Below are 19,064 nucleotides of genomic sequence, written 5' to 3'. Positions count from 1 at the left end.
CATATCCGATCTAGGTGTCATACCTAGTGCATCGGGTCCAATGAAAATCTTTTGTGACAATACTGGTACAATTGCCTTGGCAAAGGAATCTAGATTTCACAAGAGAACCAAACACATCAAGAGACGCTTCAATTCCATCCGGGACCAAGTCCAGGTGGGAGACATAGAAATTTGCAAGATACATACGGATCTGAATGTCGCAGACCCGTTGACTAAGCCTCTTCCACAAGCAAAACATGATCAGCACCAAGGCTCCATGGGTGTTAGAATCATTACTGTGTAATCTAGATTATTGACTCTAGTGCAAGTGGGAGACTGAAGGAAATATGCCCTAGAGGCAATAATAAATTCATTATTTATTTCCTCATATCATGATAAATGTTTATTATTCATGCTAGAATTGTATTAACCGGAAACATAATACATGTGTGAATACATAGACAAACATAGTGTCACTAGTATGCCTCTACTTGACTAGCTCGTTAATCAAAGATGGTTGAGTTTCCTAGCCATAGACATGAGTTGTCATTTGATTAACGGGATCACATCATTAGGAGAATGATGTGATTGACTTGACCCATTCCGTTAGCTTAGCACTTGATCGTTTAGTATGTTGCTATTGCTTTCTTCAAGACTTATACATGTTCCTATAACTATGAGATTATGCAACTCTCGTTTAACGGAGGAACACTTTATGTGCTATCAAACGTCACAACATAACTGGGTGATTATAAAGGAGCTCTACAGGTGTCTCCGAAGGTACATGTTGAGTTTGCGTATTTTGAGATTAGGATTTGTCACTCCGATTATCGGAGAGGTATCTCTGGGCCCTCTCGGTAATGCACATCACGATAAGCCTTGTAAGCAATGTAGCTAATAAGTTAGTTGCGGGATGATGCGTTACGTAACGAGTAAAGAGACTTGTCGGTAATGAGATTGAACTAGGTATTTAGATACCGACGATCGAATCTCGGGCAAGTAACATACCGATGACAAAGGGAACAACGTATGTTGTTATGCGGTTTGACCGCTAAAGATCTTCGTAGAATATGTACGAGCCAATATGAGCATCCAGGTTCCGCTATTGGTTATTGACCGGAGACATGTCTCGGTCATGTCTACATAGTTCTCGAACCCGTAGGGTCCGCACGCTTAAAGTTCGGTGACGATCGGTATTATGAGTTTTTGTGTTTTGATGTACCGAAGGTAGTTCGGAGTCCCCGAAATGGTCGAGACGTAAAGATCGATCTATTGGAGACTATGTTCAGACACCGAAATGGTTTCGGGTGGTTTCGGGCATATACCGGAGAACCGGGGGGTTACCGAAACCCCCCGGGGGTTAATGGGCCTCATGGGCCCTAAGTGGAGAAGAGGAGGGGCGGCTAGGGCAGGTCGCGTGCCCCCTCCCCCTCTAGTCCGAATAGGACAAGGAGGGGGGCAGCGCCCCCCTTTCCTTCCTCTCCTCTCTCCCTTCCTTCCCCCTCCTACTCCAACTAGGAAAGGAGGGAGTCCTACTCCCGGTGGGAGTAGGACTCCTCCCTGGCGCGCCCTCCCCTGGCCGGCGGCCCCCTCCCCCTTGATCCTTTATATACGGGGGCAGGGGGCACCTCTAGAGACAACAATTGATCATTGATCTCTTAGCCGTGTGCGGTGCCCCCCTCCCTATATTCCACCTCGGTAATATCATAGTGGTGCTTAGGCGAAGCCCTGCGTCGGTAGCATCATCAACACCGTCATCATGCCGTCGTGCTGATGGAACTCTCCCAGAAAGCTTTGCTGGATCGGAGTTCATGGGACATCATGGAGCGGAACGTGTGCTGAACTCGGAGGTGCCGTACGTTTGGTACTTGATCGGTCGGATCATGAAGACGTACGACTACATCAACCGCGTTGTGCTAATGCTTCCGCTTTCGGTCTACGAGGGTACGTGGACAACACTCTCCCCTCTCGTTGCTATGCATCACCATGATCTTGTGTGTGCATAGGAAATTTTTTGAAATTACTATGTTCGCCAACAGGTGGGCGCGCCCTGGACCCTCATGGCCAGGTGGTTGCCCCCTCTGGTGTGTTCTCAGTGCCAGATATTCTCAAATATTCTAGAAAAAGTCATATTTCATTTTCAGGGCATTTGGAGAACTTTTATTTTGGGGTATTTTTTTATTGCAAGGATAATTCAGAAAACAGACAGAAAATACTATTTTTGCTTTATTTAATCTAAATAACAGGAAGTAAAAGGAGGGTACAGAGAGTTGTGCTTTCTAACTTCATCCATCTCATGCTCATCAAAAGGAATCCACTAACAAGGTTGATCAAGTCTTGCTAACAAACTCTTTTCGAATAACATGGAACCGGAGAAATTTCGAATAACACTAGGTTACCTCAATGGGGATATGTACATCCCCAATAATAAGAATATCATATTTCTTCTTGATAGTGGGAAGAGGAAATTCAAAACCTCCAATAATAATCGATGGAATTTTTCCAATGGAATTGATACTGTGAACTTGAGGTTGTTTCCTCGGAAAGTGTACCGTATGCCTTTGTTGCAATCAATAATAGCCCCTGCAGTATTCAAAAATAACAAAGTCCATTAAAATAGTAACGTTTGCAACCACAACAGGCACATCCTCACAAATACCGACAGGTATAGCAGTTGATTTATCGGCCATTTGCAAAGATATTTCAGTAGGTGTCAACTTATTCAATTCAAGTCTACGATATAAAGAGAGAGGCATAACACTAACACAGGCTCCAAGATCACATAAAGCAGTTTTAACATAGTTTCTTTTAATGGAGCATGGTATAGTTGGTACTCCTGGATCTCCAAGTTTCTTAGGTATTCTACCCTTAAAAGTATAATTAGCAAGCATGCTGGAAATTTCAGCTTCTGATATCTTCCTTTTATTTGTAAAAATATCTTTCATGTACTTAGCATAAGGATTCATTTTAAGCATATCAGTAAAACACATACATAAAAAGACAGGTCTAATTATTTTAGCAAAGCGCTCAAAATCCTCATCATCCTTTTTCTTGGATGGTTTAGGAGGAAAAGGCATGGATTTCTGAACCCATGGTTCTCTTTCTTTACCATGCTTCCTAGCAATGAAGTCTCTTTTATCATAATGTTGATTCTTTGATTGTGGGTTATCAAGATCAACAGCTGGTTCAGTTTCTACATCATTGTTATTGCTAGGTTGAGCATCAACATGAACATCATCATTAACATTATCACTAGGTTCATGTTCATTACCAGAATGTGTTTCAGCACCAGAAATAGAAATATCACTGGGATTCTCAGGTGTGTCAACAACAGGTTCACTTGAAGCATGCAAAGTCCTATCATTTTTCTTTTTCTTCTTTATAGAAGGGCTAGGAGCATCAACATTAGTTCTCTGAGAATATTTCTCAATTCTCTTAGGGTGGCCCTCAGGATACAAAGGTTCCTGAGTCATTCTACCACCTCTAGTCACAACTCTAACATCATTATCATTTTTCTTATCATTTAATTCATTAAGCAAATCATTTTGAGCTTTAAGCACTTGTTCTACTTGAGTGGTAACCATAGAAGCATGTTTACTAATATGTTTAAGTTCACCTTGAACTCTAGACATATAATCACTCAAGTGTTCAATCATATAAGCATTTCTTTTCAATTGTCTCCCAACATAAGCATTGAAGTTTTCTTGTTTAACAATAAAATTATCAAACTCATCTAAGCATTGGCTAGCAGACTTATAACTAGGAATATCACCTTCATCAAATCTATAGAGAGAATTTACATGTACTACCTATGTCGGGTTATCAAGACCATGTATTTCTTCAATAGGTGGTAAATTCTTAACATCTTCACCTTTAATACCCTTTTCTTTCATAGATTTCTTTGCCTCTTGCATATCTTCAGGACTGAGAAATAGAATGCCCCTTTTCTTCGGAGTTGGCTTAGGAGTTGGTTCAGGAAGTGTCCAATTATTTTCATTAGTCAACATATTATTCAATAGCAATTCAGCTTGATCAACTGTTCTCTCCCTGAAAACACAACCAGCACAACTATACAGGTGGTCTCTGGAAGCATCGGTTAGTCCATTATAAAAGATACCAAGTATTTCATTTTTCTTGAGAGGATGATCAAGCAAAGCATTAAGTAATTGCAGAAGCCTCCCCCAAGCTTGTGGGAGACTCTCCTTTTCATTTTGCACAAAATTATATATTTCCCTTAAAGTAGCTTGTTTCTTATGAGCGGGGAAATATTAAGCACAGAAGTAATAAATCATATCCTGGGGACTACGCACACAACCAGGATCAAGAGAATTAAACCAAGTTTTCGCATCACCCTTTAATGAGAACGGAAATAATTTAAGGATATAGTAGTAACGAGTTTTCTCATCATTAGTGAATAGGGTGGATATATCATTCAATTTAGTAAGATGTGCACAACAGTTTCAGATTCATTGCCATAAAAAGGATCAGATTCAACCAAAGTAATTATCTCAGGATCGACAGAGAAATCATAATCCTTATCAGTAATACAGATAAGTGAAGTAGCAAAAGCAGGGTCATATTTCATTCTAGCATTCAGAGACTTTTCTTTCATCTTAGCTAATAATTTCTTAAGATCGGATCTATCATTGCAAGCAAGAAAATCTCTAGCAGTTTCTTCATCCATACCATAACCCTCAGGCACAATAGTCAATTCATATCTAGGGGGAGAATCTTCATCATCACTTTCATCAATATTATCAGTTTCAGTAATTTCATTCTCTCTGGCCCTAGCAAGTTGTTCATCAACAAATTCACCTAATGGCATAGTAGTATCAAGCATAGAAGTAGTTTCATCATAAGTATCATGCATAGCAGAAGTGGCATCATCAATAACATGTGACATATCAGAATTAATAGCAGAAGCAGGTTTAGGTGTCGCAAGTTTACTCAAAATAGATGGTAAGTGCAGAGGTAGATGGCAGTTCCTTACCTCCCATCGTAGTTGAGGGAAAATCTTAGTTCTTTCGTCTTTCAAGTTCCTCATAGTGACCAGCAGATATAAATCCCAAGTGACTCAAAGAACAGAGCTATGCTCCCCGGCAACGGTGCCAGAAAATAGTCTTGATAACCCACAAGTATAGGGGATCGCAACAGTTTTCGAGGGTAGAGTATTCAACCCAAATTTATTGATTCGACACAAGGGGAGCCAAAGAATATTCTCAAGTATTAGCAGTTGAGTTGTCAATTCAACCACACCTGGATAACTTAATATCTGCAGCAAAGTATTTAGTAGCAAAGTAATATGGAAGTAACGGTAACAGTAGCAAAAGTAACAGTAGCTGTTTTGTAGTAATCATAATAGTGGCAACGGTAAAGTAACTAAGCAAAGAGCAATATGTGAAAAGCTCGTAGGCATTGGATCAGTGATGGAAAATTATGTCGGATGCAATTCCTCATGCAATAGTTATAACATAGGGTGACACGGAACTAGCTCCAGTTCATCAATGTAATGTAGGCATGTATTCCGAATATAGTCATACGTGCTTACGGAAAAGAACTTGCATGACATCTTTTGTCCTAACCTCCCATGGCAGCGTGGTCCTATTGAAAACTAAGGGATATTAAGGCCTCCTTTTAATAGAGTACCCGACCAAAGCATTAACACTTAGTGAATACATGAACTCCTCAAACTACGGTCATCACCAGTAAGTGTCCCAATTATTGTCACTTCGGGGTTAACGGATCATAACACATAATAGGTGACTATAGACTTGCAAGATAGGATCACGAACTCACATATATTCATGAAAACATAATAGGTTCAGATCTGAAATCATGGCACTCGAGCCCTAGTGACAAGCATTAAGCATAGCAAAGTCATAGCAACATTGATACGTCTCCAACGTTTCTATAATTTTTTATTGTTCCATGCTATTATATTACCCGTTTTGGATGTTTATGGGCTTTACTTTACACTTTTATACATTTTTGGGACTAACCTACTAACCGGAGGCCCAGCCCAAATTGTTGTTTTTTGCCTATTCCAGTGTTTCGAAGGAAAGGAATATCAAACGGAGTCCAAACGGAATGAAACCTTCGGGAGCGATCTTTTTGGAACACACATGATCCAGGGGACTTGGAGTGGACGTTAAGCAACAGAGCAGGTGGCCACGAGGGTGCCCAGTTGTAACGCCCCGGATATAACTTTCCATATTCGTAACTCCAACTCTTGCCATTTCCGGCTATGTGATATATTATTTTCCTTCGTGGTTGGGTTTTTGTCTTTTGTTTTGCATTTTGTTCATGTCTTGCATTTCATCTCATAGCATCATGCGCATTGCATCTGTAGGTTTTCATAAAACGTGCATCCGTTGTTAGTAGCCGCTTCTCCCTCGCCTCCGTTGACGTTTCTCAGACCAATCGTTCTTTTGTTGTCCGACCGTTTGGCCCTTTCTGCACAGTGCACTGACCCCTCGCGCACGTCCGAGACTTCCCCGAACCCGACCTACTCAGTCATCACCGTTGGATTCAGTTCATCCCCTAACATCTATAAAACATCTCCATTTTATTATTTGGACTCCCTGCCTATTTTATCCGCGGCCGTCCGATTAAAATCGAAGGGACTAGATCACCCCTATTCTAACCCATTCGCATATATATATTAACCTATCCCGAGACCGAATCCCTAATTTCTAGGGATCCTCCTAGCCGCCGCCACCCCTGTCCAGTCCCCTCTTCCTCGGGATCCCCTCCCGATCCAGCCCACCAACCAGCACAAGCCACTTCTTCCCTCGATCCCGAATGGATCATGTAGCTGCTCGAGGCCCCGAGAAGGAGCGCTCGGCATCGATCCCCTCGCGCCGCCGCCGGCAACCAGCGCCACCAGGCCGTGCCCTGCTCCCTTCCTTCCCGTGCCGCTCTCTTGAAATCTCTCATCTCTCTCTCCTCGCCCTCTCTGTCTATTCACAGGGAACAAGTGGGATATGCCATGGCCGCCCGCGGAAGCTCCATCATCGACGGCATCAAGTTCCTCCGGCCCCGGCCTCGGATCCGACGTCTCCAGCCTCCCTACTACCTTGCTCGCCCGCGCCAAGACCTCGCCTCTGCTCCACCTCAAGGCCTCGCCGTCGCTGCCTCCATTCCCGCGCCGTTCCCTCGCCGGGCTGCCAAGTCCCTCGACTCGCTGCCTCATCGCCGCAGCAATAGCAGCAGTTCGCCAAGCCCCGACAACCGCTCCTCCTCTGTGTGCCCGTTGCCGCCCCTCAAGCCTGACGCCGCCATCCCACTTCCTTGCCCGATCCACCTCCCCGCAGTCACCTGTGCAACCCACGCCTCTGGCGGCCTTGCCATCATCGTCGCCTAGGTGCAGCCACGCCCGCTTCTCTCCCTTTTCCTTCTCTTCTTCTCCATCCGTCCCCTTTTCTTTCTCTGTCTCTGAACTACCTCGCCTTTGTCTGTAACAGCCAGGAGGCCAGTCGATCTGGACGCCAAGCCATCGTTTTCCTCCGCCTCCCTTGACCGTTCCGGCTGGATCCCGCCGGCTGGGCCCCGTCCCCGGCCACCGGTGCCCTCACCGGAGACCACCTGCATCGCCCGCCAAGTCCCTTGCTTCGCCCCTGCATCGTCTGAAGCCGCCCGCATCTCGCCCCTCTGTCTGCTTCCTCTTCATTGAGCGAGACCAGCGCCAGCGCTCGGGTCAAGCCGCGTTGACCGCCCGCTCGCCCGTGCCATGGACGCGTCGTCCATTGCGTGGGCTGCCTCATCCCAGCGCCCCTGGCCCAGCTCCAGATTCGGCCTCAAGGCCCAATGTGAGCAGCCCCCTCTAGTCCCTCTCCTGTACACTTTCAAGCCAGCCAGATTCGGCCCAGCTCCTGTTTTTTTCCTTCTGTGAATTTAGCATTTATCCAGTGATTTAACAGATTTGCAGAAACCCCCTTGCACTTCATGCATATAATAACTCATGATCTGTGCATCAAATGTAAAAACTTTATATATGTAAAATGCTTAGAATTTTGTGTAGATTAATTATTTGCCACTTTCATCCATGTTAAATATGTTTAGATATGCTGTTTGATTAAACTTGCTCAAATGCCATGTTAAAATGATTTATTACATAACTAAATAACCGTAGCTCCATTTTTAATAAACTTTATATGTAAATGGGGTGGAAAATGCCTAGTTTAACATGGTGCACTCATCTTGCATGTTTAACAACTCTAAAATATGGTTTAGGGCAGAACAGAACCAAATTCATAATATGCATACGAGGATTTTCTGGAATTGTTGTTTGTTCTTCCGGCCTCATTTAAACTTGCCTAGGTAGGTAGTTTCATTATGCTTGACCCCTTGCCATGTTTAACAACATTTAATATTGATGAATAGCATAACTGAGAGAGAACTAAATAATTGATGTGGTGTTTTGTCAATATGCAACTCGTTGCATATTGAGCTCCACTTAACTTGTAGTATTGTTTGTTGCACTTTGCCATGCCTCATTAAACCGGACATGCATCATACTTGTTGTGCATCATGCCATGTTTATGCTTGTGCATTTACCATGTTGTTTGTTTCTTTCCGGTGTTGCTTCCTAGTTCCGGTAATGTTATGATTGTGAGGATTCGTTCGACTACTCCCATTCGTCTTCTTCATGGACTCGTTCTTCTTCCTAGCGGGATTTCAGGCAAGTTGACCGCTACCCTGGATCTCACTACTATCATTGCTATGCTAGTTGCTTTGTTCTATCGCTTTGCTACGCTACCTATCAATTGCTCTTCAAGCCTCCCAAACTGCCATGTCAGCCTCTAACCTTTGTCACCCTTCCTAGCAAACCGTTGCTTGGCTATGTTACCGCTTTTGCTCAGCCCCTCTTATAGCGTTGTTAGTTGCAGGTGAAGTTGAAGATTGCTCCATGATGGACAGGATTGTGTTGGGATATCACAATATCTCTTATTTAATTAATGCATCTATATACTTGGTAAAGGGTGGAAGGCTCGGCCTTATGCCTGGTGTTTTGTTCCACTCTTGCCGTCCTAGTTTCCGTCATACCGGTGTTATGTTCCTGGATTTTGCGTTCCTTACGCGGTTGGGTGATTTATGGGACCCCCTTGACAGTTCGCTTTGAATAAAACTCCTCCAGCAAGGCCCAACCTTGATTTTACCATTTGCCTCACCTAGCCCTTTTCCCTTGGGTTTCCGGAGCCCGAGGGTCATCTTTATTTACCCCCCCCCCCCGGGGGCCAGTGCTCGTCATGAGTGTTGGTACAACCTGTCAGCCGCCGGTGGCCACTAGGGGCAACTCTGGGGTGGTCTACCGGAAGTTTGGACAATCCGGTGTGCCCTGAGAACGAGATATGTGCAGCTCCTATCAGGATTTGTCGGCACATTCAGGCGGCTTTGCTGGTCTTGTTTTACCATTGTCGAAATGTCTTGTAAACCGGGATTCCGAGACAGATCGGGTCTTCCTGGGAGAAGGTATATCCTTCGTTGATTGTGAGAGCTTATCATGGGCTAAGTTGGGACACCCCTGCAGGGTATTATCTTTCGAAAGCCGTGCCCATGGTTATGTGGAAGATGGGAATTTGTTAATGTCTGGTTTTAGATAACTTGACACCAGATCCGAATTAAAACGCATCAACCGTGTGTGTAGCCGTGATGGTCTCTTTTCGGCGGAGTCTGGGAAGTGAACACGGTTTTGGGTTATGTTTGACGTAAGTAGGAGTTCAGGATCACTTCTTGATCACTTCTAGCTTCTCGACCGTTCCGTTTGCTTCTCTTCTCGCTCTTATTTGCATATGTTAGCCACAATATATGCTTAGTCGCTGTTGCAACCTCACCACTTTACCCCTTCCTTTCCCATTAAGCTTTGCTAGTTTTGATACCCATGGTAATGGGATTGCTGAGTCCTCGTGACTCACAGATTACTACAACAACAGTTGCAGGTGCAGGTTATGCGATGATCATGATGCAAGAGCGATGTTTGCTTGTTTTGGAGTTCCTCTTCTGCTTCTTCTTCTATCAGGGGATAGGTTCCAGGTCGGCAGCCTGGGCTAGCAGGGTGGATGTCGTTTGAGTTTCTGTTTGTGTTTCATCTGTAGTCGGATGGTGCTCTTATGTTTGATGATGTTGTATTCATGTGGCATTGTACGCCTTTTGTATGTATCCCCATCTATTATGTAATGTTGATGTAATGATATCCACCTTGCAAAAGCGTTTCAATATGCGGTTCTATCCTTGGTGGGACCTTCGAGTCTCTTTAGGATAGTATCGCATATTGGGCGTGACACCAGTGCGCCCCCTGGAGGTGAGCGCCCCCCCCCCCCTCGTGGGCCCCTCGAGCATACACCAACCTACTTCTTCCTCTTATATATATCCACGTACCCTGAAAACATCCAGGAGCACCACGAAAACCTAATTCCACCTCCGCAACCTTCTGTATCCGCGAGATCCCATCTTGGAGCCTTCGCCGGTGCTTCGTCGGAGGGGGAATCGACCACGGAGGGCCTCTACATCATCTCCAAGGCCTCTCCAATGAGTTTTGAGTAGTTTACCACAGACCTTCGGGTCCATAGTTATTAGCTAGATGGCTTCTTCTCTCTCTTTGAATCTCAATACAAAATTCTCCTCGATCTTCTTGGAGATCTATTCGATGTAACTCCTTTTGTGGTGTGTTTGTCGAGATCCGATGAATTGTGGGTTTATGATCAAGTTTATCTATGAGAAATATTTGCATCTCCTCTGAATTCTTTTATGTGTGATTAAGTTATCTTTGCAAGTCTCTTCGAATTATCAGTTTGGTTTGGCCTACTAGATTGATCTTTCTTGCAATGGGAGAAGTGCTTAGCTTTGGGTTCAATCTTGCGGTGTCCTTTCCTGGTGACAGCAGGGTTAGCAAGGCACGTATTGTATTGTTGCCATCAAGGATAAAAAGATGGGGTTTATATCATATTGCATGAGTTTATCCCTCTACATCGTGTCATCTTTCTTAATGTGTTACTCTGTTCTTTATGAACTTAATACTCTAGATGCAGGCAGCAGTTGGTCGATGTGTGGAGTAATAGTAGTAGATGCAAGCAGGAGTCGGTCTACTTGTCACAGACGTAATGCATATATACATGATCATGCCTAGATAATCTCATAACTATGCGCTTTTCTATCAATTGCTCGATAGTAATTTGTTCACCCACCGTAATACTTATGCTATCTTGAGAGAAGCCACTAGTGAAACCTATGGCCCCGGGTCTATCTTTTATTATATAAGTTTTCTATCTATTTTTATTTGCATCTTTTACTTTCCTATCTATATCATAAAGATACCAAAAATATTTATCTTACCATATTATCTCTATCAGATCTCACTTTCGCAAGTGGCCATGAAGGGATTGACAACCCCCTTATTACGTTGGTTGCGAGGTTCTTTTTTGTTTGTGTAGGTGCGTGGGACTTCTGAGGAGCCTCCTACTGGATTGATACCTTGGTTCTCAAAAACTGAGGGAAATACTTACGCTACTTTGTTGCATCACCCTTTCCTCTTCAAGGAAAACCAACGCAAGCTCAAGATGTAGCAAGAAGGATTTATGGCGCCGTTGCCGGGGAGGCTTACACCAAGTCAAGTCAAGATTTGATCTCCCGTCAACGAGCCATTTCTGGCGCCGTTGCCAGGGAGGTCTTCGCTCAACTCAAGACATACTAAGTACACATCACAAACTCATCTCCCTCAATTTACACTATTTGCCATTTGCCTCTCGTTTTCCACTCTCCCACCTCACCCTTGCCGTTTTATTCGCCCTCTCTTTCCCAATCTCCTCTCTCTTTCGCTTGTCTTCTTGTGTGCCTGTTTGCCCTTATGGCTTTGCCTAAGAACACCGACCTTCATCTTAGAAGGTTGGAAGAGATTGAATTGAACATTAGAAGTTTTATGACTTTACAATTTGAGCATAATAGTTTCTTCAGAAAAGAGCTTAAAGAACAAAAACACCTTATGGAGTATATGAACAAAGAGCTTGATGATATGTCTAAAGAATTTTATGGTTTGAACTCTCAAATTACTCGTCTTGAAAAATCAATATCCCAAATTTCTGATAAGCAAGCCACCTTGGTCAATAAGATGGCTGCCAAACCAGAAGGGTTAGAGGAAAATAATGATGAAGATCTAAAAGTTATTGATGTGTCCCCTATTAAATCCTTGTTTTGCAATATGAATCTTAATAATGATGGGACTGGAGATGAGTCAACTTTAGTTAAAAGGCATCCCAATGATTCGGAGTTTTTAGATCTTGATGCTAAATTTGGTAAAAGTGGGATTGGAGAGGTCAAGACTTTAAATAGCATTGAACCCACTATTATGGATTTCAAGGAATTTAATTATGATAATTGTTCTTTAATAGATTGTATTTCCTTGTTGCAATCTGTGTTGAATTCTCCTCATGCTTACAGTCAAAATAAAGCTTTTACCAAACATATCGTTGATGCCTTGATGCAATCTTATGATGAAAAACTTAATTTGGAAGTTTCTATACCTAGAAAACTTTATGATGAGTGGGAACCTACTATAAAGATTAAAATTAAAGATCATGAGTGTTTTGCTTTGTGTGATTTGGGTGCTAGTGTTTCCATGATTCCGAAAACTTTATGTGATATTCTAAGTTTCCATGATTTTGATGATTGCTCTTTAAATTTGCACCTTACAGATTCCACCATTAAGAAACCTATGGGAAGGATCAATGATGTTCTTATTGTTGCAAATAGGAATTATGTGCCCGTAGATTTTATCGTTCTTGATATAGCTTGCAATCTTTCATGTCCTATTATTCTTGGTAGACCTTTTCTTAGAATGATTGGTGCAATTATTGATAAGAAGGAAGGGAATATTAGATTCCAATTTCCATTAAGGAAAGGCATGGAGCACTTTCCAAGAAAGAAAGTAAAATTACCTTATGAATCTATCATGCGAGCTACTTATGAATTGAGTGCAAAAGATGGCACTACTTAGATCTATCCACGCTTTTATGCCTAGCTTGGGGCGTTAAACAATAGCGCTTGTTGGGAGGCAACCCAATTTTATTTTTGTTTTTTGTTTTTGCTTCTATTTAGTAATAAATATTGCATCTAGCTTCTTTTTAGATGTGTTTTCATATTTTAATTAGTGTTTGTGCCAAGTAGAACCTATAGGATAACCTACGGTGATAGTTAACTTGATTCTGTTGAAAAACAGAAACTTTGCATGCACAAAAATAATTTTAGTAATTCACAGAAACGTACTTTCACGTTGATTATTTTTGCTGTAGATCAATAGACAAATTTCCCAGGACTTCCTATTTTTGTAGGATTTTTAGAGTTCCATAAATATTCGAGAGTTACAGATTTCTACAGATTGTTCTGTTTTTGACGGATTTTGTTTTTTGTGTGTTGTTTGCTTATTTTGATGCATCTATGGCTAGTATCGGGGGGTATGAACCATAGAGAAGTTGGAATACAGTAGGTTTAACACAAATATAAATAAAGAATGAGTTCATTACAGTACCTTATGTGGTGGTTTTTCTTTCTTGCACTAACGGAGCTTATGAGATTTCCTGTTGAGTTTTGTGTTGTGAAGTTTTCAAGTTTTGGGTAAAGATTTGATGGACTATGGAATAAGGAGTGGCAAGAGCCTAAGCTTGGGGATGCCATGGCACCCCAAGATATTCAAGGATAACCAAAAGCCTAAGCTTGGGGGTGCCCCGGAAGGCATCCCCTCTTTCGTCTTCGTCTATCGGTAACTTTACTTGGAGCTATATTTTTATTCGCCACATGATATGTGTTTTGCTTGGAGTGTCTTGTATGATATTAGTCTTTGCTTTTTAGACTACCACAATCATCCTTGCTGTACACACCTTTTGGGAGAAGCCCACTTGATTAGAATTTATTAGAATACTCTATGTGCTTCACTTATATCTTTTGAGCTAGATAATCTTTGCTCTAGTGCTTCACTTATACCTTTTAGAGCATGACGGGGGCTTAATTTTGTAGAAATTGTTGATCTCTCATGCTTCACTTATATTATTTTGAGAGTCTTTTAGAACAGCATGGTATTTGCTATGGTTATAAATTTGGTCCTAGAATGGTGGGCATCCAAGTTGGGTATAATAAAAACTATCATAGAAAGTGAATTGGATGCTATGATCAATTTGATACTTGATAATTGTTTTAAGATATAGAGGTGGTAATATTAGAGTCATGCTAGTTGGGTGATTATGAATTTAAAGAATACTTGTGTTAAAGTTTGTGATTCCCGTAGCATGCACGTATGGTGAACCGCTTTGTGATGAAGTTGGAGCACAATTTTATTTATTGATTGTCTTCCTTCTGAGTGGCGGTCGGGGACAAGCGATGGTCTTTTCCTACCAATCTATCCCCCTAGGAGCATGTGCGTAGTACTTTGTTTTCAATGGCTTGTAGATTTTTGCAATAAGTATATAAGTTCTTTATGACTAATGTTGAGTCCATGGATTATACACACTCTCACCCTTCAACCATGCTAGCCTCTCTTGTGCCGCGCAACTTTTGCCGGTACCATACACCCACCATATACCTTCCTCAAAACATCCACCATACCTACCTATTATGGCATTTCCATAGCCATTCCGAGATATATTGCCATGCAACTTTCCACCATTCCGTTTATATGACACGCATAATCATTGTCATATTGCTCTTTGCATGATCATGTAGTTGACATCGTATTTCTGGCAAGGCCACCTTCATAATTTTCATACATGTTACTCTTGATCCATTGCATATCCCGGTACACCGCCGGAGGCATTCATATAGAGTCATATCTTGTTCTAAGTATCGAGTTGTAATTTTGAGTTGTAAGTAAATAAAAGTGTGATGATCTTCATTATTAGAGCATTGTCCCCGTGAGGAAAGATGATGGAGACTATGATTCCCCCACAAGTCGGGATGAGACTTCGGACTTTATAAAAAAGGCCAAAGAGCCACCAAAAAAAAGTGAAAGGCCAAATAAAAAAATGAGAGAAAAAGAGAGAAGGGACAATGCAACTATCCTTTTTTCCACACTTGTGCTCTAAAGTAGCGCCATGACCTTCATGATAGAGAGTCTCCTATGTTGTCACTTTCATATACTAGTGGGAATTTTTCATTATAGAACTTGGCTTGTATATTCCAATGATGGGCTTCCTCAAAATGCCCTAGGTCTTCGTGAGCAAGCGAGTTGGATGCACACCCACTTAGTTTCTTTTGTTGAGCTTTCATACATTTAAAGCTCTGGTGCATCTGTTGCATGGCAATCCCTACTCACTCACATTGATATCTATTAATGGGCATCTCCATAACCCGTTGATATGCCTAGTTGATGTGAGACTATCGTCTCCTTTTTTGTCTTCTCCACAACCACCATTCTATTCCACATATAGTGCTATGTCCATGGCTCACGCTCATGTATTGCGTGAAAGTTGAAATTTTTTGAGATTACTAAAGTATGAAAAAATTGCTTGGCTTGTCATTGGCGTTGTGCATGATTAAATAATTTGTGATATGAAGATAGAGCAACAGCCAGACTATATGATTTTGTAGGGATAACTTTCTTTATCCATGTTATTTTGAGAAGACATGATTGCTTAGTTAGTATGCTTGAAGTATTACTATTTCTTATGTCAATATGAACTTTTATTTTGAATCATTTGGATCTGAACATTCATGCCACAATAAAGAAAATTACATTGAGAATTATGCTAGGTAGCATTCCACATCAAAAAATCTATTTTTATCATTTACCTACTCGAGGACGAGCGGGAATTAAGCTTGGGGATGCTTGATACGTCTCCAATGTATCTATAATTTTTTATTGTTTCATGCTATTATATTACCCGTTTTGGATGTTTATGGGCTTTACTTTACACTTTTATATCATTTTTGGGACTAACCTAATAACCAGAGGCCCAACCCGAATTGCTGTTTTTCTGCCTATTTGAGTGTTTTGAAGGAAAGGAATATCAAACGGAGTCCAAACGGAATGAAACCTTCGGGAGCGATCTTTTTGGAACAAACGTGATCCAGGGGATTTAGAGTGGACATCAAGCAACAGAGGAGACGGCCACGAGGGTGCCCGGCGCACCCCCTGGAGGTGGGCGCGTCCCCCACCCTCGTGGGCCCCTCGAGCGTCCACCGACCTACTTCTTCCTCCTATATATATCCACGTACCCCGAAAACATCCAGGAGCACCACGAAAACCTAATTCCACCTCCGCAACCTTCTGTATCCGCGAGATCCCATCTTGGAGCCTTCACCGGCGTTTCACCGGAGGGGGAATCGACCATGGAGGGCCTCTAGATCATCTCCAAGGCCTCTCCGATGCGTTGCGAGTAGTTTACCACAGACCTTCGGTCCATAGTTATTAGCTAGACGGCTTCTTCTCTCTCTTTGAATCTCAATACAAAGTTCTCTCTGATCTTCTTGGAAATCTATTCGATGTAACTCTTTTTGCGGTGTGTTTGTCGACATCCGATGAATTGTGGGTTTATGATCAAGTTTACCTATGAGAAACATTTGAATCTCCTCTGAATTCTTTTATGTGTGATTAAGTTATCTTTGCAAGTCTCTTCGAATTATCAGTTTGGTTTGGCCTACTGGATTGATCTTTCTTGCGATGGGAGAAGTGCTTAGTTTTGGGTTCAATCTTGCGGTGTCCTTTCCCAGTGACAGTAGGGGCAGCAAGGCACGTATTGTATTGTTGCCATCGAGGATAAAAAGATGGGGTTTATATCATATTGCATGAGTTTATCCCTCTACATCATGTATCTTTCTTAATGCGTTACTCTATTCTTTATGAACTTAATACTCTAGATGCAGGCAGGAGTCGGTCGCTGTGTGGAGTAATAGTAGTAGATGCAGGCAGGAGTCGGTCTACTTGTCACGGACGTGATGCCTATATACATGATCATGCCTAGATAATCTCATAACTATGCGTTTTTCTATCAATTGCTCAATAGTAATTTGTTCACCCACCGTAATACTTATGATATCTTGAGAGAAGCCACTAGTGAAACCTATGGCCTCCCGGTCTATCTTTTATTATATAAGTTTTCTATCTATTTTTATTTGCATCTTTTACTTTCCAATCTATATCATAAAAATACCAAAAATATTTATCTTACCATATTATCTCTATCAGATCTCACTTTCGCAAGTGGCCGTGAAGGGATTGACAACCCCTTTATTGCGTTGGTTGCGAGGTTCTTGTTTTTTTGTGTAGGTGCGTGGGACTTCTGAGGAGCCTCCTACTGGATTGATACCTTGGTTCTCAAAAACTGAGGGAAATACTTACGCTACTTTGCTGCATCACCCTTTCCTCTTCAAGGAAAACCAACGCAAGCTCAAGACATAGCAAACATCAATCTCAGAACATAGTGGATACTAGGGATCAAACCCTAACAAAACTAACTCAATTACATGGTAAATCTCATCCAACCCATCACCGTCCAGCAAGCCTATGATGGAATTACTCACGCACGGCGGTGAGCATCATGAAATTGGTGATGGAGGATGGTTGATGATGACGACGGCGGCGGATTCCCCTCTCCGGAGCCCCGAACGGACTCTAGATCAACCCTCCCGAGAGAGATTAGGGCTTGGCGGCGGCTCCGTATCATAAAACATGATGAATCCTTCTCTCTGGTTTTTTCTCCCCGAACGTGAATATACAGAGTTGGAGTTGAGGTCGGTGGAGCATTAGGGGGCCCACGAGGCAGGGGGCCCGCCCAGGGGGGTAGGGCACGCCCCCACCCTCGTGGACAGGGTGTGGGACCCCTGGCCTTGATTCTTTTGCCAGTATTTTTATTAATTCCAAAAATATTCTCCGTGGAGTTTCAGGTCATTTCAAGAACTTTTATTTCTACACAAAAATAACACCATGGCAATTCTACTAAAAACAACGTCAGTCCGGCTTAGTTCCATTCAAATCATGCAAGTTAGATTCCAAAACAAGGGAAAAAGTGTTTGGAAAAGTAGATACGATGGAGACGTATCACGCACATTCATAGTCGGATCGTCAAAGTCGACTCCCGCAGAAAATGATAGCTATCTCATTGAAACATCGGGACACCTTCGCCTCTATTAAGTGGTATCAGATTTCTAGGTTGCTCGGTGAGATTTTATAGTTTTTTGTAGTCTAGATCGAGTCTGTTCTTCATACCTACAGTCCACGAAAAAGCCAAAAAAATTATGGTTAGTTCATCATATCCGAACCAATCTGAGCCTCTACATAATCTTTTTAGGGTTTTGCATTGTTGAATTTGCGGTTGCATCGTCATGTCTAGTTGCTGGTCTTAGTGTCTAGTCCTTTAGAGTTTCGAGTTCTGTTCACAAGTTGCCACGCTGCCATATACCACCATCGTCGTCACCGCTGCCATATACCACCATGGTAGAAACAATCAGTATACTCTTGTTCAAAGGATAAACATATTACTTTCCTTCCCATGTCTCTTGATTCCATTTTGAAAGATGATATTAATAGAGCTAATAAAGCAAAACAGGAGAAAAATAAGAGTGAAAATCAGATTGTGGCAAAAGAATTTGAGCAACAAATGAAGCCTAATAATAAACCGTCTAGTGTTTCTTCTGAAATTAAATTGAAAAGTGCATGTTTACTTGCCACCAAATTTGATATTGATGAGCTAGATTTCAGCAAATCTGTTTGCTATGCTTTTGGGTGCAAAGAGGCATTATTTTCATTCCAGGACATGCCTTCCTCTTTGCCTCCTGCTGTCACTAACATTTTGCAGGAGTTTACTGACGTCTTTCCACAAGATGTCCCACTGGGATTACCACCTATTCGAGGGATTGAGCATCAGATTGACTTAATTCCCGGTGCATCACTACCCAACCGTGCACCATACCATACCAATCCAGAGGAGACGAATGAGATTATGCGTCAAGTACAGGAGTTGCTCGACAAAGGTTATATACGTGAATCTCTTACTCCTTGTGTTGTTCCTATTATACTTGTGCCGAAAAAGGATGGTACGTCGCGTATGAGTGTTGATTGTAGAGGCATTAATAATATTACTATTCGTTATCGTCATCCTATTCCT

The sequence above is a fragment of the Triticum aestivum genome, chromosome 6B (assembly GCF_018294505.1).
Source record: "Triticum aestivum cultivar Chinese Spring chromosome 6B, IWGSC CS RefSeq v2.1, whole genome shotgun sequence".
Classification (NCBI taxonomy): domain Eukaryota; kingdom Viridiplantae; phylum Streptophyta; class Magnoliopsida; order Poales; family Poaceae; genus Triticum; species Triticum aestivum.
This window is presented reverse-complemented; position numbering follows the sequence as displayed.